Source organism: Chionomys nivalis, chromosome 10 (assembly GCF_950005125.1).
Source record: "Chionomys nivalis chromosome 10, mChiNiv1.1, whole genome shotgun sequence".
Classification (NCBI taxonomy): Eukaryota; Metazoa; Chordata; class Mammalia; order Rodentia; family Cricetidae; genus Chionomys; species Chionomys nivalis.
Genome location: NC_080095.1, coordinates 60,188,923 through 60,212,882, shown reverse-complemented (window position 1 = coordinate 60,212,882; position 23,960 = coordinate 60,188,923). Strand labels below are relative to the sequence as shown.

General features: G+C 38.5%; 1 protein-coding gene across 2 annotated transcripts in view; it reads left to right on the top strand.

Moving 5' to 3' along the window:
- The first annotated feature begins 2,020 nt into the window (after positions 1-2,020).
- Positions 2,021-23,960, top strand: part of Lrfn5 (leucine rich repeat and fibronectin type III domain containing 5) — a 235,191-nt gene continuing 213,251 nt past the window's right edge. The window contains exons 1-2 of one of the 2 annotated variants that reach the window (XM_057782725.1): positions 2,021-3,297; positions 3,763-3,910. The gene's annotated coding sequence lies outside the window, so the exon portion shown is untranslated. Of the gene's footprint in view, positions 3,911-23,960 lie in introns of both variants that reach the window. The other variant, XM_057782724.1, reaches the window with a different exon arrangement.

The following is a 23,960-nucleotide window of genomic DNA, read 5'->3' as shown; positions in this document are numbered from 1 at the left end:
AATTGAAAGCCCCCCAAGGTGAAATTTGAATTTTGTCTTGTTCACAACTGCTAACATCTTCAACTGGCCCAATTGTCCTTGAGTCCTCCTCTCGCCTCTGTCCTGGCATAACATGTAAATAAAAACAGTGCAAAGGAAAGTTATTCAATCCAGATAGACAAGGTCTTTGGAGTTCTGACTCAATATTTGGATATGCACTTTGTCCTTTTCGGGGAACTGCAAATCCTTCTCTTGGAGACTTCTCGTTCCGTTCAGCTGAACAGGACAAGTGGGACAGTCCTGAAGGAAAAGGAGTCACCCCCATATCCTAAAGTACTTGGAAGGGCTCATTTGGTTCTGCCTGGAGACCAAGCTAGGGCGACTCCACCGGTCGCCCTGGAATCCTCAAAGCTCCAAAGTTCAAAGCGAAACCAGAAAGCAGCACTTTCTCGTGCCTCCAGAACTGACCTCCCTTCTGTGGAGGCTCTCGCCCGCGATTTCTTGGAACACTGGGTTATCCACTTCCTTGACTAGAAGCTCATCAGGGAAGCGCTCTAGATTTCAATGGAGACTCTCCAGCACTCGGGGTGTTGACTGGAGTATTTGTCCTCCAGAGTCCCTTTGGAGATTTGTCTGGAATCCTACTGGTCAGTATCTAGCAGCTCGGAATGGATGCTTGGATTCTCGAACTCACTTCCCGCACTGCAATCTGTCGCTGGGAACTGCTCTGCCGAACTGGATGGAGACTGCGCGGCGGGAACCAGAGTCCCAGACAAGCTCCTCTGAAACCAAGCAGCCAGAGGGTAGCCCGGATTGCTAAACACAGGGATGCACCACCCAGGGGTAAACCTGGAACCCGGGTCCGGCCGAAAAGAGGAGAGCCCAGAGAAGAGAGGAGGAAATGGGAGCAGTTACCACTTAAAGTACTCCAGGCTGAGTTCATCTCTCAAAGAGGAAGCTGTGTGGGTCTTGATTACGCGTAGGTGCCCGTGCGCGCACTCGGAGAGAGCCCGTGGGTGTGCCTGAGTGTGCGCGCCCTTGTGGATTCACAAGGCAACGGTGTAGCCTCTGGAGTTCTATTGGTAGCAAAATTCCAGAGCCCCCTATCCTGGAAGGAACTGTGCGGTTCAAGTCTTTACCAACTACGCGAAGAAGGGCTTCTTGTTAGCCAGCTTCCCAAAGCATCCCTAAATTCTTGCACTCAGGTTTGGTTAAGATTGGTGTCTGGACTGCGAGGGGGAGGTACGCGCACAGAAACCGAATATCAAATGCTCGTAAATTGTACCCAGAAAGGACTGGATTCCGACCATTCTAGTTACGGAAGGAAGACTTTTCTTTAATGACTGGCTTTAGGGGGTTTCTGGGAGCTTTGCTGGGGTCTGGGTCCGGGATTTAATTGGATATCTAGGCAGAATTAAGAAAGTAAAGACAGAGAGAATCCTGCCCCCCTCCCCCCCCACACACACACCAAATCCCCAGAGAGGAGGCTCTTCAGGTTTCCTCCGAACCACACCTCTCTTGCTTCACATCCTTTCCCCAGTTCAAGTGGCTTAAGTGGCCAGGCCTGCTTTCTGCCTTGTACTGGGGTCGGGTTCAGCTCTAAACATTAAATGTGGTGTGGTCTGTTGCATCACTTCTTTACTCTGAGTACAGTGCTGATTGCTAAATGTAAATGTTCTTTTCAGAATCAGCTTCCATCTGATTAGTAAGCAAATCACCCACCACCGACTAGGGGACTCTGGAAGCTAGCCTCGGGTGACTGGGAACATCAGCCGGTAGCTCTCAGGCGGGGATTCTCACCGCGGGGTTGTAACTAATCACTTTTTCACACTGCCATTAGCAGCCACAGCCAGACAGTGTTACACATTTCTTTTAATCCCTTAGCATCCCGACTGTGCGGGATCAGATCGGCAGTTCACTTCCAACAGAGGCCAGGGATGCCCCTGAAGTTCGCTTTCTTCCTTCGGGTTTTCCGCCGCTTCCCCTCCCCCAACCCCGCCCGCCTGCAACGCCCCCGCGCCTCCTCTGCTTGGGGATTTGTAGGCACAGCGCTGGCCCTCTCCTCCCGCCAGCGGTAAATCGGTTCTCCAAACACGTCTAGCCGGGAGTCACAGAGGCCGAGAGCCCGGCGGCGCTGGCTTGGGGTGTAGTCTGATTCTAGGGGTCTGGGAGGTGCGGCCGTTCTCGTCACTGCAGCTAGGGACGGGCTCACGGCCGCGCGCCCGCCGCCGCGCCGCCGCCTCCATGCTGCAGCGCGGAGCGCAGCTCCTCCGGTCCAGGCGTCCGGTGTTGTCCGCTCTCACAGCGCTGGGGATCGGCTCTCCCAAGCCTGCCCGGGTGGCGGCTGCGATCTCCGACCGCAGCTTTCAGCCTCGCGCCTGAGCTGTGGACTCGCCCCAGCGCCTCCGCCAGCGGGAGGGGCGCCCACCGCGCTGTGTGCAGCGGCGCAGGGAGGCGGTGAGCTTGTGCAGGGCGGCCGGAACCGTGTGTGTGTGCGCGCGCTTGTGTGCGTGTGTGTGTGCGTGTGTGTGCGTGCACGCGTGTGTGCGTGTGTGCTTTTTATCGTTCCTTGAAGATGTGAATGGCTTCTCAGCTAGCTGGTCCTTGGGATTCTTGACTTTGGGAGCTGTGAGCACAATCCACCCATGTAATTCATGTTGCATGGTCGGTTATACCAGGAAAAAAGGCGCAATTGGACGGGGGTGGGGCAGATCCACGAAACATTCTGGAAACGAGAAATAGAAAGGGGGAAGATATAGAAATATGAATGTTGAAAGATCTAAGAAGACTTTCGGAATCCCCCAGCTGGCCCTTCCGTTTTCCGGCACGAACCTGGATGTTTTCCACCTTTTCAAGTCATCTTGGTGTTTCTCTGATGTTCTCTAAGCCGCTTTCCAGCTAGCTGCGTGTGTGTATGTGTGTGTTTGTGCGCGTGTGTATGTGTGCGCTCCTATCGGATGCATTTGACAGTCTTTTTTTTTCCAACTGCCCAGAAGCAAATGTGTTAACTCAGAGATGCCCCTCCATGCCCAGGTTCTCGCAGAACGCGGAGGACGTCCAGACCCGTTTTCCTGACTGGATTCCAGGTGACTGCTGGGCTCTGGAGCCAGGTGTGTGGATTACTTAATCCAGAGGCTTGGAAAGTAGCTGTCTTAACCAGCTACCAGGTACATTGCAAGGTCAAGAGAGGGTCTTGCAGCTGTTTTATTTCCCTGCACCTTGGCTTTCCTGTATTGGTCAGAAGAATATGAACGTGCCTGTCCACAACATTTGAAGCTCAAACTTCAGCACTTCCACCTGGTTTACTGTATAAACAAGGTAATGAGGATTGCTTTTCAAACTGCGTAAGGAACCCCCGACGCTTCCATTGCCCTTCCAGGATTCCCTTACTCCCCAGCGAAATGTCACCAGCTTCTGAATACCAAGGATTTGGGCTGCAGGAGAACTTGAAGGAAACGTGATCAAGGGCTATGTGAGAAAGAGACTGCTCTCTTTGCTGGTGGGCTGGTGGGCTTCGCGAGTGAATCTTGAGAAGGACCGGTACTGTTTCTCCCTCCGGATGCGGTGCTGGGAGTGCTTGTGCAAGTGTGAGTGCGCGCGCGCCCGGCTGAGAATGTGTGAGTGTGTGTGAGCGTGTCTCTGTGTGTGCGCGGCCGCCCTGCTTCTGCCCGCTCCCCGGGCGCGGAGCCACCGGTTTCATGGGGCCATTTGCGCTGATTCCCCACCCAGTGCGACCTGCGGGCAGTGGCGGCAGTGGCAGAAGCCACCTCTCTGACTCCCTAGGATGCGGGTGCTGAACTATGGCAAAGGGCAGCGAAGTGATGAGCGAGACCCCAGCACGACCGTGAAAACCACCTGGAGCCACCTTGCCTGGATCTTACCTGCGGGCAGAAAGTCCTCCTATGACCGTCTTTCCCCCTAGAGGCACCAGGTAACAATGAAGGACTACTTGCCTCACCCACTTTCCTTAAGGGCTTGTTTCTAGCATCATATCTGCATTGCAGGCTACTTTACTTATTAATGTTTTGAAAATCATTAGGAAGGGTTGGGTACCCAAGGGCGCTTGCTCAGCGAGGGGGCATGCAGTTCCCGGTACATAGAATGTAAGCCTATACCAGAACACTTAATGTGGTAGTGAAACCTAGAGATATATGAATGCATCAAGCCTGAGGATAGTTTTTGAAAAGGACCAGTCTTGTTGAACCTGTCTGAAGGTGCCAGAGATGAATGGTTCATGTTTCCTTTAGGCTATGGCTGCTGCGGACCATTTGGTATCCAACCTCCAGATACTGGAGTGAGATCCGGTGTTTGTTTCCCCGCCCCCTACATCTATCAAATATTTTTTTATTATTATGTTTTTTTTCCTCCCCCCGACCTTTCTACTTATTGTACCGGATTGTTTTCCTTCCTCTGTTGTGTGCAATCCTTTTAATAGTTGTGAATTATGCATCTGGAGACTTTGATGTGAAATGGAGTTTTCTTGGGACTTGCTTAGCATGGGAAAGAATTCGTTGTCAAGGGTGTGCATTGAGTCGAGGTGTTTAACTACCAGGGTTTGGTTTGATGTAGCAGAATAGATGCATGAAAGAAGTCGTTTTTATGTCTAGGAGAACGAGGCCAAAAACCAATAGCCACCACCCAGCCCCAGCCCCAGTGACAACATCAGTCCTGGCCTCTCCTGCTTTATCTCGGGGTGGGGGGTGTGGACAGAAGCTTGTGTTCCCGTGTTTGTTGTTTGGGTACAATAGGTGTTTTGAAAATTCCTTTCAGTGCTTTGATTTAAAACCAGGCTGGATCTGAGACTGTCTTATTAACATACTGAATCTGATGTGTGAAAATGGAGATTCCCTCCTTGCGAGGAGGCAGAACACATTTAGTTAACTTCCAAAGCCCCTATCTTTGCGCCTTGTTCATTCTGTCTTCCGCGATCACCACAGTTGCCTGTTCCCTACAGAAAATTCCTCTTCTTTCTCCAGGGCATTTGAATTAACAACATAAAGCACTTCCAAAGTAGTCTCATCAATGTTTAATTCCATCGTGAAGACGGTCTGAAAAATTCAGCTGAGTGCTGGTTTCTCTCCAGCTTTGAGAAGCTGCCGGGTGGCAGTAGCACTCCACCGAGGTTTGGCTTGGTGGGTCTCCGGGTTCACCAATATAGGAGGCAGAGTCAGGCACAGACTGATGGAGGTGGAGCAGAGTATGGGATGGGATGCTGTCTTCTGTTTGCTAGAGCTGTTTAGGAAGTGTAGGGAGACTGCCTGGTTGTCTTCAATTCACTTCGTTTCTATAGATATCCATATGATGGCATTTGCAGATTACAAGCTAATGGGTAGCTGCTCTAGTTGTCCCTGCGCGCCAATGTCCTCAAATCCTGCTCTTGAGTGGAGAGATTCGGCTGCTGCTGCAGCCCTTGCAGAGTGGTGGTGCTACAAGGCCATGTATGCAGCGGGCTTGGGGGGCTGGGCTCCACCACTGCAGCTGGCAGGTCTGCTTTGACACTACTTGGGGCGGGGCCCGAGAGCTCAGCAGTCACCCTGGCAGACAGTGGGGCGCATTGTAGCTCTGGTGGTTGCACAGGTCTGAGTGAAGAGAAATGGGAGATGAGTAGGGCGGTGGTGTTTGACCACCTATTATGACTACAGCCCCCTACTACTCCCATTTCATATGAGTATTCAAGAACGTATTATGAGGGCTAGCTACAAAAAAAATGTTTGACATTCAAACATTGCATGATTTATCGGGATTGAAACGTTGATGGCAAATGTGTATTTCCTAGATCCCTGTTTCTTTTTTCTCTTCTCAAGCTCTCCTAGGTTCTATCGGGTCATTTGCAACCTGGTTTTGCCTTCAATTAAAGCAATAGCACATGAAATCAACTAATCTTGACTTTATATTCAAATATGAGATCTAGGAGAGTCACTTTTTAGACAGGTTTAGTGTTTAACTTCAACGCAGACGAAAGATATAGATGCTAACTTAACTCTGTCAGTGAGAAAATCCTTACTGTCTGAGGACTGGCAAGAAAAAAATCCCATTGCCTACATTCAAAGAGGTGTAGAGGAAAATAAACCACCAAACAACAACAGACAGAAACAAAATGAAACAAACACACAAAAACCAAACCCATTAATTGAAGGTATTAAAGATGATTTCCCATCAAATCTCTTTTATTTTTAGTGAATTTATTTGAAATCTAGCACTAATACAAAGCTACATACAATGCTGACTTATGTGGCAGACATCTCATAACTTGTAAGCAAATAACTCATACATACCCAGAAGATGACGAAAAAAATTAAAATTCTGCTGAAGAATGGTGGTGCTGGAAAGATAAATATTTTCTCATCTCGGTTTCACTTCCCTTGGTCTTTTCTCACTGTGAACTTCCTCTTTTGTAGGTCAATTCTTATCTTTGTGCACCCATCCTCAGGAAAGACAGACAAAGCCATAAACCAGAGTTTGAATCCTCAGAAGCTTGAACATACATACATTGTGATGTGAGTCAGGTTCAAAAGGTCCCTTTTGGGGACATAAGGAAACAGATATTCTAGCAGTATAAAGGAAGGAGTGAGGGAGAGAAGAAAAGAGGGAGGGAAGGAGGGAGGGAGAAAGGAATGAAAGAGGGAGGCTAGCTAAAACTGAGCTGGGGATGGGGTTCCACCTCCCTCATTAGACATTATCCCAAGGCAGAGGTATCCTGGCTTGCTGATGGGTTAAGGTATTGATAGAAAACTTCCCAGCAGAAATCTCCTCTTTTACAAATCAGTTCTTAGTCATTCCTGTAAAGAAAAGAATGGGAAATAGAGGACTACAGAGAAGTACCTAAGCTTTAAAGGAGTTGTCACCAGATTTTCCTCCTCTGGAGGATGTCTTTTAGTGATTCCCCTTTTCTGTTTTGTAAAGAATGACCTTGAACAAGGCCTGTATTCTGTGTTCCACATATTTTTTTTCTTAATTAAAAATATAATGCAAACATGTATATGCTCACACATTTCAGTTTTGATATGTGATTCATATACTAATTTGTTCATCAGCGCATGTCTCTCCCTAAAACTAGTCAAAGGTAATTTCTTTCTTTTTCCTCCAGAGAAACAGAAGAGATATAGTGATCTGACGAAGAATTGCCCCACCCCTACTCTTTTCTATTTTTTAATATTATCTTTTCCTCTCCTGCCATTCAGTAGATTCTTGATGTTGAAGTACTGTCCTCCGGTGATTTGGGATTTAAGCGCAGTCCCATGTTTCACCCACCTGCATCTCCTGGAAGGAATATCATTTTCCTTTGTCCATTTAAGCCAGGGCACTGCTGCTTGAAGCACTTTTGGCTTGGTGGTTTTGCTGAGTTTTCTAGCTGGTGAAATTGGGAGCAAGCTTTCTGCTGACTGTCTTGCTGTGCTGGTACATAGTCAGGATGAGATACTTGTATCTGTCTGTCCATGGAACAAACTCACAACAGCTCCTCAGGACTTCATTCATACATAAAGCATCAGAAGTATTTTAGCTAATATTGAAGTAAGGGGAAGAAGAAATCACTTAATTTTTTTATAGAATTAGTTTGCTAACCTGTTGCTTTATTCTAGTGATTTTTTTAGTACAAAAAAAATGGAACATACTGGCACTTTTTTCAGGGTTTCTTTACTTTTTTGGGTATAATACAAATAGTTCTAAGCTTTATGTTTCATGGAAGAGTAAGGATTAAAATGTAGGCCTCCACCATATGGGTGTGACTATAAGATAGACGACTAACATATTTTGTTAAATCATTTCAGTGACACTTATACACAGTTAAGTCTCAATAATTTCTGTTCACATTCTCATTCCTGTGTCATCCTTAAATCTTAGAACCTAAGGAAATGTAAGCTACACGTTCTGTGGTGTATGGATGGTGAAGTTAATAAGCTCTTACGTTTTCAATATAGAGGTCAACTATTTTTTACTATACTCTATCACCCTAAATTGTACAGCACTCTGAAGCCCTCCATAAGTAAGAGGAAACAAGAATTTTATTCAGAAAAAGTAGATACTATATTTAATTTTTTTGGATCATTCTGGTAGATACTGTTTTTACAGAAGGCTTTTTGCTAAGCTATATGACAATCTAATAGTAATTATGAATGATAGGTAACAAGTGATTGAAAATTACAACATAATTGCATGGTTATATAAATGTACTATCAGGGTAGTGATGCCAAGTAAAGTTCATGAACAGACTTTAATATTTAAGCTGCAAATTTATTGATAACATTTGTCTGAAGCTAATAGTTCATGTCTTAACTTACAGGATTATATGGGAAAATTCTTTGCTACACAGTAATTCCCAAAATAATAGAAGAAAGGGCCACATGATCAATTCTTTTCATTCTATTCATGTAAAAGAAATATATCATGTGCTGTATCTTATATTCTTTTTGAACCTCCTTGGTAGGTATGCTATATATGATATATTGCATATAATGATCATATAAAATTATCATATATGATTATGTATATATTCACACACATATACATATACACATATGTGTATATATACATACATATATGCACACATACAGTGAATTTCAGAAAACATTGTTAAGACTTTTAATAGAGTTTCTTAGAATTAATGTTACAGTCCCTGTGAAGCATGATGGCAGGAATTGGAAATTGAATCTATTTTTCAGATTTCACTACATAAAAGGCCCTAGAAAGGACATAATAAGACAAATGATTAAAGTTAAGAGTGCTTTTAACAAATGTTGGGGAAAGTTTCTGGATTTTTATGAAATGTTTGAAAAAAGTAACACAATTTCAAGATATTCTTCATCACAACAAATATGTTTAATTTAAACAGGAACAGAAGCCAAAATATTTTGCTTATCTTCATCTAGTTTCCGTTAATCTTTTCAGCTCCAGTGATAAAGTGCCAACAGCCCAGGAAGGACCGTTTTATTAATTCTCTAGATACCCTTCCCATTTGACTTCTTCACACCAAAGAAGCGCTTTCATCATGCTAGGCACACACTCTGCTGTTGAGTTCACCCCCAGTCTCAGTTCCTGTCTTGGAATAGGTTTTCCTGTACCTCAGTAACTTCAGCTCCCAAACTACAGGATACTCACATAAAAGTGATTTATTATTGGAACCATATTAATGATATTAAAGCTAACTCTTAGTGGTATGAAATGAAGTATTTTTCTCACTTGATTTTTTTCTATTAATTGAAAGAATATACTTATTAGAAATAGTTTTAACAATTTAATGCATCTGTTATATTTGAAAAAATCAATATATTTATGCATTAAAACAATATTAAGAGAACTTGGAGGACTTTGACCATATCATGTAAAAGGGAGGATATTATAGTATATACAGACTTTTTAATAGAGTCAGCTTTCTAGGTATTGGAAAATACAAAATGATTGATACATATTACTAATAAACATAAAATAGCAATAGCTTTATAAAATATAAGTGAAAATATGTCTATATCATAAAAATGACAGTCATATAAATTTATTAACAAAATAATTTTGTTTAAAATATTAATGCTTTAATTAAGTGTTCATGTACACAGTATAGACTTTATAGTTATCTGTTAGGGGACTTATAATTTTCTAGCATCAGCCATTTTTACACTGAGTCTAAGACATGAATATATGCTAAAACATACCTTTAATCTTTTATAATTCCAAATTCCCATCTCTAAAAGAGCTTTTCCAGATTTTGTAGGCTAACAGATTTGCCAAAAGTTATTAATATATATTTTTCCCTATTCATTCCCAGGGACAGAAAAAATCAGATAATTTTGCAGTGTTAGGATGAGGTAAGAATTAGAAATGATAATCTGTCACTAAAATGTATTCATGCCCTGTAGTAATATGAGCGGCAGGGCTGCGTCCCCAGCACCCGGCTGCCCGCATGGCTTTACTCGAAATAATTATATGGAAACTGTATTCTTTTGAACATTGCCTGGCTCATTAGTTATAACCTCTTATTGGCTAGCTCTTACATATTGATCTAACCCATTTTTAATATTTTGTGGAGCACCATGAGCTGGCTTACCAGGAAAGATCTTAACCTGCGTCTGTCTGGAGTGGGAGAATCATGGCGACTCCCTGACTCGGCTTTTTTCTCCCAGCATTTTGTTCCGTCTACTCCTCCTACCTAATTTTCTGTCCTATCAGAGGCCAAGCAGTTTCTTTATTACTTAACCAATGAAACAACAGATAGAAAGATGACCCTCCTCCATCAATGCCCCGCATTCCCCCTGTCTTCTTTTTTCCCTTTTCTTGAGATTAGTACAGGCATCTAGGCCATCTTTAGTGTTCAGGTTTTACTCCTATTACCTTCTCTTTGTGGCAAAGCCAGAGAACAGTCTAGTCTTAAATCTGTTTCCTTAATTTGAATCATTATATCTGATATATTTGTCAAAGTCTGTTTATAAATTCTAGACATTTTCGAAGCAGATCATCTCTGGAATCAATCCTCTGGTGTGTCCTCCTTTGGAATCCATGGCCGTTATTCTGATGGAATGAAAACATCCCCCAAGTCTTTGTAATCTTAGTGAGAATTCGCTCCATTCCCTCTTGAATTAGAACTGGCTTACTTTAGGCTAAGGTATAGCGGAGGTGGTAGAGAATAGTTTGCAACTGAGTCATCTCAAGACCATGTAGTTCTCACTTTTTAGTACCTCGGGGAACACGTTCCTAATATGCAAAGGAACCCTCTATTCAGGTCCCTCTATTGAGTCCAGTGGCATATATGGCATCCAGCACCAGTAGCCAGGCACATTGATCAGCCCACCTGAGACTCCCGACACAGTTGAGCCATGATAATTATAGTTTTGTGAATAACCTCAACTGTGGGAAGCAAAAGAAGCAGCTAGCAAGCTGGGTCAAACAGAAATTATTTACAAAGAAAATGGTTATTACTTTTAACCACTGCATTATGAGGTAGAAATTAGTTTTTGAGATATGTTCCCTGGGTAATAGAACTGCTAGTCAGATGCCATGGGTCCTTGGAAGAAAAAGAAATTCTCATTTTAAGACGTCTTTTCAACAAGTGTTTACTTAAAATTTGCCGCCTGTAGGCATACAGCCTTAAGTCTGTGAATTTCTGAGGGAGAATGCATTCTTTTTCTCAACTTTTAGAAGAGTTTGGTGATGTGCAACAGGTTCCTTGTCTAACATGTTTCCTAGTGTTGCTGAATGTGCACAATATTAATTTCAATTTGCCAGACTCTGAAGCAGCCACTATGACTGCACTTGAGACATTTCCATGGAAAGGTCATCTACTTATAGTTGGGTTTCCTGCCGTTAATATAATACCTAGCCACAAGTAAGCCTCATTTTTCCATATTGCATTTGGGCTTGGTTTATTCCAGTGTGACATTTTGTCCTTGTCAAAATTACATGATTTTGTTTATACTTTTAATTTTGCTTCATTAACTCATATTTAACATTCACTTCCTCAGTAAATTAAATTTAGATTGGGCAATTTATGCTGGGATTTTGAACTCTTCATTATTTTAAGTCATTTAATACTATTGTCACTAACAAATCAAACTGTTCCACCCAGAATTATCATAATTTTTAGATACATTAAGCTATTGAATCTAGGTCATAGAAAAGTCTCTATAAATTATTTTATAACAATTACTAGAAAATATTTACAAAACATTATAATTAAAAGAGATATTGTCATAGTCCATGTTTTTTCCCCTTTTGGTAAAAGAGATATGTTTGCAAAGACATGCACGAAATTATATTTTACATTAATGTTAGTTCTTTCAATGATATATTTTAATTATAAAATTGAAATTTTCTTGATGATATTGAATGTGGAATATTCTATTACATTCTCAATTATTTCTTACTGTGATTTTAAAGTTTAATATTATATAAAATTCTGTTATTTTAGTTATTTGTCATTTCTATTGCTAGTGAATCCTAAAATAGTAAAGTATATGTTACATGTATTTCACATGTATATATATATATATATACATACAAGATGATTTTGTAACATATTATAGATTAGTTTCTTCATCTGTAGAATGGGACTAGTACTGTTATATACCCTAAATACTTGGAAAGAAACAATTTATTCTGTGTATCTCATATGCTAACCACCCAATAACTGAATGGAACCACCAATTATTACTAATATAATTTTATAAGAAAATTATAATTTTATAAACATAATAAGTGTAAATAACTGTATCTGGTATTGGTTTTCTAGTCTCTGAAGGCTAAACTTACTATAATTATAATAAACCGATAACTGGTATTTAAGATTTTTTTAACCAAAGGCAGGTGAGATGGCACATGTCTGAAATCTCAGCAGTCAGGAGGCCGAGGCAAATGAATTATGAATGTAAAGATAGTATAAAGTCAAGGTTACCAGTTTGAATTACATAGTAAATTTCTATCAAATATAAAACAGACTATTTAAGAAGGTATTATTAGAAAAACAATCAGTTATAGGTGGAGGGAAAGAAAAAAAAACACCTATTTGATAATTACACTTCATATAATTCATTACGTAGAGGATTAGTAAAACTACAAACCCTTTGTGTGAACTGTAAAATAAGATGACATAAAAGGTGAGAAGAGTCTCTCTTTGCTTCTCTGCTTTCTCCCTATGGCTTAGAAAGAAGCTTTCTTCAAGCTGTAGTTTTAAACAGTGGTGCAGAGTCATTGAGAATTCGATTCTGCTGGACCGAGTACTGGTTATACAGGCACCAGTTCAGAGTCACCTCAGTACAACTGCATCTCTGAGAAGACTTGCGGAGCCTGTGTAGTCGCGCAGTGATTATTTCACCCAGATTGAAAAAAAAAGGGAGGAGAAAGCTATTTTTGTATTACTTGATGTATTCTATTTTTGATGATAACCTTCCAGCTCAATGTTTTTCTCTTCTTAAGAATCATCTAGAATAGATTATAAATGATGATATCAATTACAGCATATCCTCCCTGTTCAAAGTTATGAACTGTGTGTTGTTGGTTTGAGTTAAAGAATAGCAATGATAGTTCCTGATCAGAATTAACTCGAGAAAAACAAAATTTGATTTAGGTTTCAATGCACATTAATCAAAAAGATAATGAATTCAATGTATAAGACTACAATTAAAAGGAACATATTCTAAAGTATACTTACCTAGTAAAATATTATTTGTACACTATACTAAAGTAGGAGACATTATTTCAAAATTTGTATGTCTGAATTTCAAGACATTGTACTTCAAAATATTTTATGTGAACAGGTCCAGTAATCATTTTCTTCTTGGTGATTTGGGAGATCATCCGAGATTTGTTATTAATATATAATTCAACACATTACATTACACCAAATATTGGTAAACCACATTGTATCATTCTCTTCAAAGGCTGAAACCAACTGCTTTCCAATGCAGAATGTAGAGCTGGATTCTTTCACTAAAAAATATTAACAAGAAGGAGTCCTCCATAAATCTACCTCTTTTGTATGGTTCTTAACCAAGATGAAGATAAATATTCAACTGCTAAATAATGTATGATCTCTTATGAATTGTTATTGCAATTAAAATGTAAAATTGGTACAAGCGATATTCCAGCAGAGATAAAGCAAGGCAATCAAGGCACTGTTTCTTTTTATTTCCTGGGGTAGTTTGTAGCAATTAAGGCATATATTTATTATTAAAGCCAATGTAAATCTTCTTAATATGAGTTGTATACCAGATCCTGCATTATGTTGTAGTTCTATGCAATACAGGGGTTGATTACTTCTTATATATGCCACTTAACTACAAACTAAAACACAGATTTTTTTTTCAGAATTCCCAGTTGTATTAATTTTAACTCCTGCTTTGTTTGTTAAATAAAGTAGTTTTTCCAATCACTGTGCCATACATAGGGAGATAGGTTTTATTGAATGTTTATGACAGGAAACAAACACTGAGAAAAGTAGATGGTGCTCCTGTCTGTGATGGGAAGTTCAGGAAATAACTTTTTCTTTTATAATGCTGAAACTTTTTTCTTTGTATGTAACATGCTAATTTGTTTATTTAATAATTCACAACAATAAAAGTTCAAATGTATTTTTATAGATAGAATTATATGTTAATTAAAAATGTGTATTCCTCAGTAACAGGAAAATGTTAATATAAACTACTACTTACATGCTGGCTACAGTGTCAAAGAAATTTAACAAATGTGCTTTTTGTAAAAGTCTCTGATGCCTACCTAGGATGGCATTAGTTCTGCAAACACAAAGCCCATGCCTTGGTCCTCACAGGGAATACAAAAGCTCTTGAAATGGCAACAGGTTTCATTCCTTGAAGGGTTTTCTCTACATAGAGACTTAATGTGGGTAAGAGCTGAAGGAGAATGGTCTGTAAAATATGAACACTGAATTTATTATAGGATTTAATTATGTCTTTGACTTCCATGATAAAATGTATTTCATGCTGGGCTTGTAGTTCCCAACTTCATGTTCCTGAGACAGGAGACAGGGTGTTTGTATGTACACACTTGTCTTCATCAGTGTTTACCATTCAGGTGGAAGAGATAATCTTCACACTAAAGTAAAAGCACTTAAATTTTATTGTAATTCATTAAATCAGCTATGTATTCAAATTAAATTAGATTTATAAACCAGACATATGAAGAAAAAAATAACAGAAGTTCTACAAGTGGCCAATCTTGAAAATTAAAAGAATGTAAACATTAACAGATTTTTAAAAATACGTATGTAACTGAAAAAGGAAAGTATTCATACATGTATAATTGTAAATATGCATATGTATGGATATTCATACATTCAATATATATGTATATTTGAGACAGTGTTTCACTATGTAGTCCTGGCTAGACTGAAATTCAGTTTTTAGACCAGCGTGGTTCAAACTCACAGATATCCTTCTGCCTCTGCGTCTGCTTCTCTAGTACAGGGATTACAGATGTGCACCACCACACCCGGTACAGATGCAGCCAAGGTTTTTTCTTATTAAATTATTTCCATAATTAATTAAGAATATCACCTATATGCACTCCTAAAATGAAAACATTTAAGTTGTATCTTCTAAAATACATTTCTAGATAATTATCATTTTCAAAATATTTCACACTTAATATGTATTTTTTGTTGGTACACATGATTGAGCCCCAGTCTCCACACATGCGAGAAAAGCAGATGTCCCTGAGCGATTTCCTCAAGTCTTTCACAGTTAGCTTTTATAGAAGAAATAAAAATATTATTTCATATTTATTTCATACTTCTTAACTGAGATATACTCCCCTTACTACATAACTCTCCCTGTTAAATGTATAATTTCCTGGTGTTCAAGATAACCACAGAGCATCACTTCCAAATCCAGAAAGTTCTGTTTTCTTTTTTTTCTAAAAAAATGTAAACTTGCATACCCATCTGATACTAGTCCCCATTCCCCTTCTTCAGAAATTTAAGATTCGGAAAGTAAATAGCAATCAAAAGGAAGGCAAAAGCAACAATCTAGAAAAGTGTTAAAAATTCTCAAGCTATTTGAATTTTTTATTAATTAAATGTGTTTGGGGGAGGGCCGGAAGAGATTGTTCAATGGTTAAGTGTACATTCTGATCTTAACAGAATTTGGTTCCCAACACCCATGTAGGTAGTTCACAGTTACCTGTAACTGCAGCTCTAGGGCATCCTATGCACAAACTCGTGTGCACACTGACACACACACACACACACACAATTAAAAGATAATATCTTAAAATGTTAAAAAATGTGCTATTTCACAGTTTCACACCTATGAAATTCATACTGACAATATCAGCATGTACTTTCTCCCGCCTTTGTGTATCTCCATTCCAAATCTCACTCTTGCTTTGTTGTATTTTGTGAATCACTGAGTTTAATTTGGCCATATCTGTCTGTTGGACAGTGAGTTTGGTGTTACTGACTGGAACTTGGGTTCAGTGGTTAACATCCAAAACAATGACTGGAGACTCTTTGATAATTAGTACTCAGTAGTGCAGTAGGGAGAAGTAAGGGTCCCATGAACTCCTACCCCTTACAAAACTGATTGTGGACAGGATTAATCTTGTGCCGATTCAGTGGAGGTAACAACAACTGTTCTTAGTTAATGATGGTGTCTCTCTTCACCCTTTTTCCTCTCTTCTATTACTTACTTATTTCTAGCTCCTCTTTTTGCCATTTTTCATCAACCTTAGGGGTAGTGGTTATTATAGATGTCTTGCTCAGAACCTTGCTCATAACTTCACTTGTTCTCAGCATCTTAGGCACCCATGAGTTCATGCATCACCCAGTGGTCTGCAAACAGAGTGACTAAGAGTAGCTTTTGTGTAGTCTAGTCCCAGTGACTTAGTAGAGTGTCTGTTATGTCCTAAGAGCATTTCTCAATTTTTAGATAATGACATGTGTTTTTATGAGGTATTATTGGTTATTTTTTCATTTGTTGAACATTACTGTTTTATTAGATCCTTATTTATTAATATATGTGCATTTAATTCTAACAATTATACAACATCATCTTCATTAAATCCTAATTTTAGAAATAAAGTTTCAATTTTACTTTATTATAAATATACATTGTATTTTCAGTGACAAATGGGTGGGAATGAAAAGATCTCTGCATCAATTTAAGTCCCCTTACTTATACTGATATTTAAGTAGAGATATGTGAGTCAAGTTAACTTTATAAGTGCTCAGTATTGAACTTGTTTTTAGTGACAGTTTTACTGCTTAGCTATCTTCAAGTTTCAGAAACTTGACTAAAGACTGTATGATTAAGAACCCTTTGGAAATTTTATACAATTATTTTCTCTAGTGGGAGAAACAACAAAATGTACTTGGTTTCCATTTATACAACTGATCATCAAGAATGTTATATATTAGAAATTAATTTTATTGCAAATAGAAGCATCATTTTGTCAGTGCTACCACTGATTTTTACTGAAAGGTAATCTGTAAATTGGTCAGTTTTCTCTGGTTTCCTTTTCCTTATCTGCCCGTGTAACATTTGGCTCAAATTCTTGACAGAAACAATTCTGTAAGGGTTATGGCTTTCTGCATTATCAGCTCTTAGTTCCTGTATTGACTGAAATGAAAAATTTCTTTTCTCCTTATACAATCCCTTATGCTCTTCAGGAGATCATTTGTCAGAGAAGACAGGGGAAAAAAGTCATCTCTCCAGTCTAGACTTCTTAGATCATCAGATTTTGTATCTTTAACACATCAATACATTCATTTAACACACATTTCTACATATCAACATTTAATGACATCAACAATAGTGTGAGGATCTGAAGTAAGAGCAGCAAATGAGAGAGATATGTCTGTTAGATTTGTTGAGAGGACAGATTAATAGAGGAAGATTCTTAAAATTTTATGGAGTATTAATTATACATTTTTGTCTGACTCTGCACATGTTAGAACTATCAGGATATGATAGAAAAAACGATGTTCTTCCCAGTGTGGGTTAGGATTCCACTTGAGGCTTCTTATGTGTGTTCATTGCCCTTTATTTCCCCATGGTTTAGAGATAGCACATGTTGGATTAGAGCTTGTATGAGGCAGCTGTTCTGACTTGTGATTTCTCATTAAATGTGTGAACTATGGCACTTCGTTTGTGAAGCTAGGCTCTTCATCTCGGTTTAAAACACACATGTGCACCCACTACACAACCATCCAGCAAAATGGAGTTGGGGGAAGAGATGTTTAAGGATGTTAAAGATGCTCCATGTCTACTAATTTGAAGAAATGACTTTCTACAGTTCTTCATTAGGTATGGGACTTTCCCTCTGTTTCCTTCTGTTTATATAATACGGACTGTAGAGGCTCAAGTGCTAAGATGAAAATATATTTCAATGATACTCCCCATTAGTCAAAAAATATTGCTTTATGGTTGTGTCTTATATTAGACAATCCATCCAAAACAGAGCCTGGGGTTTTACACAACAGTCAACTTCATGGTTACTTATTTGTGGCTATGCTTCCTTGCTGCTTTATGACTGTGGAAGAATTTCATATAGCTCATTTATAAAGTAATTCCATTGTTTCATTTCTACTCACTCTCTGAAATATTCAAACATCTTTACAGCTTATTTAGATTAGAAAAAAAACATGGTTTTATTTTCTGAATAGGATTTACTAATTGAATAGTCAGTGTGGTTAACACCATGTTGTTCAAGCATCACCAAATTATTTTACGGCATCTAAACATTCTGAGTTAATACATTTTTCAGTCTCTTAGCTTTAATCCTTTTCCCTTTTCCTAAAATTCTATTTTTGTTTCATACCATAAATTTTATTCAACAGGAGTTCTGAGCACCTTTTTGTGAAGATGACTTCTCTGACATTCTTAGTTGAGGTTTCTGCCATGTATATTTACTCTCACACTCAAAACATGTGCATGAGTAGACACTGGGGAGAAGGAGGCAAGCTTCTCAAGTTGCATAGTTATTTCCAAGTCCTTTTGTTGAGCATTTTTTTGTTGGTGTGGAAAGCACTGTTTATTTTGTCATGATCATTCATTATCAGAGAATTCTACTATCAGTACCACATGATTATACAGACCCAGTGTGTATTTTTCTCCATGCATTTGATACTGGTGCTGTTGAAAGCCTGATAGAAAAGCCTGTCTTTTAAACTTGTTATATTGACTCTAAAGTAGTTATAAATTTTTTTTAAATAGATGAATCAATTACCATGCTTAGAATATTAATCCTAGGTATTAATGACATAAATTAGCAGCATTTTTCATATTTCTCCCTAAATCCATTGAAATTAATAAGTACAATATATTTACTTGAAATTACTATCTGAAGAATTTTGGATGCAGAACTAGAAAGGGTCTATATGTACATTATGAAATAGTTAAGAAAAAACCCTTCTGAATTGAATTCACTTAAAACAACACACTCCACTGTCCTCCAGACAGGGCAGTTTTTCCAGTGCACAGTCGAGAACAATAACATTATATTTTTCTTGCGGCTTCTTTATAGTTTCCTTCAACTATATCTACTTTTTGGGCTTTTTCCTTCATGAACCATAGCTTTTATATAACTTCTTGTTTAAAATTAGTTATTACTTCTGAACCCATCAGAGAAGAATGTGTTTGTGAGAAACCTCTCCTGATTTATTTGCTCAACAAATATTAGTCTGTCTGGCATGACTCAAGGCTGCTGCTACTCCATTCTGCCATCCTTATTTTTATGAAAATGGGACAGATAACAAACAGTAAGTAGTTGGAGATAAGACAATGAAGGAAACATGAAAAGTGACCTACAGTGTAGTGGAGAGGGAGGACTGATAATTTTGTGAGCTTGATCAGGAATACATACATCATCTTACATGATAGGTCTATTCTGAAGAGGTTGAAAGAGTGAGTCCCGAGGCGAAGCAGAGTAAACTAAGGGGAGAACCCCCAGGCACACTTACTGCATATGTCTACAAAATAGCCAACGACATGCGGCTGCCGAAGGGGAGTCGGCCATGGGTACCTGTCTGTGGCTGCTGTCTTTCAGTGTGGAAAAGATCTAAAGGAACAAGAGGTTTGAGTAGTTATATGACGAAATGGAATCCATTACAGAGACTTGCTCTGGAAATCAGTAGAGTGCCCCATGGTAGAGACTGGCAGTGTGTGGGATCAGGATCTGCTGTGGAGTATGATGAGAGTCAGGACTAATCTTGTGAAATAATGAAAGTTATTTTAATTTCTAAAGGCAGTCAAGAAGTCACTTTTAAAAAGTAGTATTGTGAGACTGCTTTATTAGATATAAAATTTCCATAACTTAAAAATATTTTATGTATTATTTGAGAATCTCATACAATGAATTTTCCTTATGTATTTGTGTGCCTTCCCCAACTCATCCCAGATCTCTCCCAAGCTCCAGACCCAAGCAACTTTGTTTTTGTGTCCCCTCCCCTCCTTTCTGTCTGTGACTGTCTGTCTGTCTGTCTGTCTGGAATGTGGTGCCTTTCCTGGAGTGTGGTATATATACTACATGTCAATTCTCTGAAGAAACTAGCATTCCCTCTCCCATCAGAGTGGCAATCCTATGCAATAGCTCTTCACTTAGGGGGTGTGGATTCATAGCCACCTCCATTCTTCCATTCTGGGGTTTTTGTGTGGCTTGGATTTCTGTAGGTGTTATGAATGTTGTCACAATCTCTGTGAGTTTCTAGCTGCTGTTTTGCATCTGGAAAGCACTATTTCCTTGAGGTCATCCACCACCACCCCTGATTCTTAGAATAATTCTTCCACCATCCCGGCTTTTGCATAGATACCTGAGTCTTTCTGAAAGGTGTAATGTATAAACATCCCATTTAGGGCTAAGCATTCCAATCTGCTCCTCATGTTGACCTGTTTTATGTTTCTTTGCTCATTGCCTACTATTGCAAGAAATTGCTTTCTCTCAAACAGAATTACCTAAACCTTATAACAACCCTTTGATAATAGGCTGCATTATAAGAAAACATATTTGTCTATGCCTATACTTTGAACCAATGAAATATAAGTGGCCAGAAATAAAAACATTAAAAATCTAGCAGTGACAGAATGAAGAACAGTTTAAATATGTTTATTTTCTTCAAGAATATGCACTAACTGGGTGTTGGTGGCACACACCTTTAATCATAGCACTCAGAAGGCAGAGGCAGGCAGATCTCTACGAGTTTGAAGCCAGCCTAGTCTATAAGAGCTAATTCTAGAACAGCAAGAGCTGTTACACAGACAATCTCTGTCTTGGAAAAAAATAAACAAACCCAAAAAACAAGAATACATACTGATTTTCTTTTACTATGTTAAAATTCTAATATATACAAGAAAATGTATTATATTACAATGAGCATTATTTGTAAAAAGGAATGAGTTTTTAAGTCTGCTTCCTTCTTTATACTATTTCATGGTTGGGAAGAATGGGATTTACAGACACACTTATTTTAAAATTATTTTATCCTGGGCAAGTAATTTAGTTTCCATGAATCTGTGTCTTCATCAGTAAACTAAGACTTCTAAAATTTGGGAAGCTATGGATACAAACAGATACAAGAATGATAATTTTGAACATAAAGCTAGACCCAAAATAATCTATCATAAAATGATACCTTTCTTATTTTCACACTGAGTTGTTATTCCTATTAAATTACTTAAGGTAAGTCATATACTACTTTAACTCATATATAGATAAATATGATTACTAAAAATAAACTTTACAAAATTTTATTAATGTCATATTTTCTTTATTATAAAATATTCTGCTTTTATTTTCGGCAGCTTTGGGGAACTAGTTATTTTTCTGTATTAGTTATTACATATTCATATCTTGTTACCCATTTTAAATGTCATATCTGGAAACTTTGAGTGGATTTGAATAAAATTGAGCATCAATTCGAGCCCACTTGTAAATACTGCATTAACCTATATGATGGCTGCTTACTAAAAATGTTTTGGTGACGTCAATTGCAAACAGATTTAACACATGCTTAGGATTGGATTCAATCTATAAAAATCATTTAAAATATTACACTACGTGTTGCAATGTTTTGGATATTTCTTAAGGATTCCTATATTCAGTTAATTTTTTGGAAGAAGAGGTTAAAAATTCTAATATTTGTAAATTGCTATCTTCTGTAGCTAAAAATTTAAAAAGAAAATCATTAAACTTCAGAAGAATGGGCTTTACCTACTAAATTTGATTGGAGGTCTGTGATCTAAACTTTGGCAAAACCTTGAAATTGCTTTCTTTAGTTACCTATAGATCTTCACGTAGGCCGAGGCCTTATGGGCTTTCCTCCTTCCATTTTGATATATTTGTTGGTGTCATCCTTGTTCAGCTCACGTTTGGGCAGTCATGTTGGTGAGACATTAGAGTGTGGCTTCTTATGCTAAAATGAGGGGAGATCTGTTCTTCTCTAGGGAATAATACACTAACTGGTTGCCCAGTACCAAATGTCAGCCAAATGTCAGGCCTGAAATCAACATTACCTGTCTGTCTGTCTGTCTGTCTATCTATCTATCTATCTATCTATCTATCTATCTATCTATCTATCTAACTATACAGATTGAGCAGGTTGTATTTAGAAATACAAATGTGTATGTACATAAGCATATATGTATGCAATAAAAATTAAACAATGAATCCAGAAAGAGACCATGAATTTGAAGGAGAGATGGGAAGGGTGGGTGGAACTTCTGAAAAAAACCTTAAGCATTTTATCCTGTGTCATACCCTTTTTAAAGAATACAAAAGCCGGGCACACGCCTTTAATCCCAGCACTCGGGAGACAGAGGCAGGCAGATCTCTGTGAGTTCGAGACCAGCCTGGTCTACAAGAGCTAGTTCCAGGACAGGCACCAAAGCTACAGAGAAACCCTGTCTCGGAAAACCAAAAAATAAATAAATAAATAAATAAATAAATAAATAAATAAAATTAAAAAAAAAGAGTACAAAAAATATTAGTAAGTTTTTAAAATTTCTGGTGTCAATACCATTTTTGAAATTTTCCTCTATCTCAGTTTTTCCCCATGTGGTCTTTTTATGTTCAAAAACTCATAAAGGCGCAGAGCTGGAGAGATGTCTCAGAGGTTAAGAGTACTGACTGCTCTTCCAGAGAACCTGGGGTTCAATTCCCAGCACCCACATGACAGCTCAGATTGGCCTGTAACTCCAGTTCCAGGGCATCTGATACCCTCAAACAGATATACATACAGACAAAACACAAATGTGCATGAAATAAAAATATAAATTATAAAAAACTCAAAAATCAAATAACATAAGAAAAGGATATACAGTGCCAGACTCGATTTTTACAGAATATAGTAGTAGAATCATTTAACTTTCAAGCCAAAAAATTGTGAGATTTTCTATGAAGCACTAAATTGGCCATAATCCTGAATCTAAATGAGTTTCTTCTAGGGTGTGGCTGCCTGTATTATACAAATTGACTCTCAGACTGCAAGTCTTAATAACATGTATTAGAGGAAATGACATGATCCGATTCCTTTTGCACTATATAGGATTTGACTCTGATGTTATAAAGACTCAGTTTTAGTTCTGATTGTTTAATTTAAGCATTAGTTACGTTTCTTATTCCGGCGCCCAGCTATCTGACAAGGAGGGAATGTAAAGGTCTGTATTTTGACTCAGTTTAAGCAGGGGAACAGTCCATCATAGAGAAGACAAGGCAGCTGGCTCCTTAAGTGATCACAGTGTAGCCATCTGCAGTCAGGATACAGACAGAAGGCAGGAAATGGGTCCAGGTGATTAAATTTCAAATCAACCACTAGATACCCAGTTTTCTCCAACGAAGCTCCACTTCCTAAAGGTCTCACAACCTTTCCAAATGGCATCTCCACCAGGTGGGGACCAAGTGTTAAAACGCACTGGCTTAAAGGAGACCAAAGGATTCGAGTAAGAGCAGCATGAGAGGAAATACTGGCATTAGTTTTCTTCTCCGTGTTTTGCTGTATAATACATTTACATTTATATAGGTTATTTAGTGTATTAGCTCATGCAGACACTCCCTCTATAAATACAAGTTTCTATCAAATGGCCACTGCAAAAGAAAATCTAATTAATATTTGTCTGTTTTTAGAAATTAATTATTTTGGATTGAAATCATCATATAATCTCTTGCATTCTATAAATTATTTAGAATCAAGAAATATTAAAATTTGAATACTGATACAAATTTATCTTTCTTTTTTCTTTATTTTTCTTTTACTGAAAATAGATTTGTAGGAGAGGTGGAAGTAGTACACACTTTTAATCCCAGCATTCAAGAGGTAGGGGCAGGAGGATCTCTGAGTTTGAGGCCAAGCTGGTTTACAGAGTGAGTTCCAGGACAGGATCTAAAGCTACACAGAGAAACCGTGTCATGAAAAACCAAAAGAAGAAAAAAGAAAGAAAGAAAGTAGATTTTGTATATAATATATTCTGAGTACAGTTTCCCACTCCCAGTTACTTCTAGATAATCCTCCATCCAAACCTGCATACTTTCTGCCAATCCTCAGAAAACAA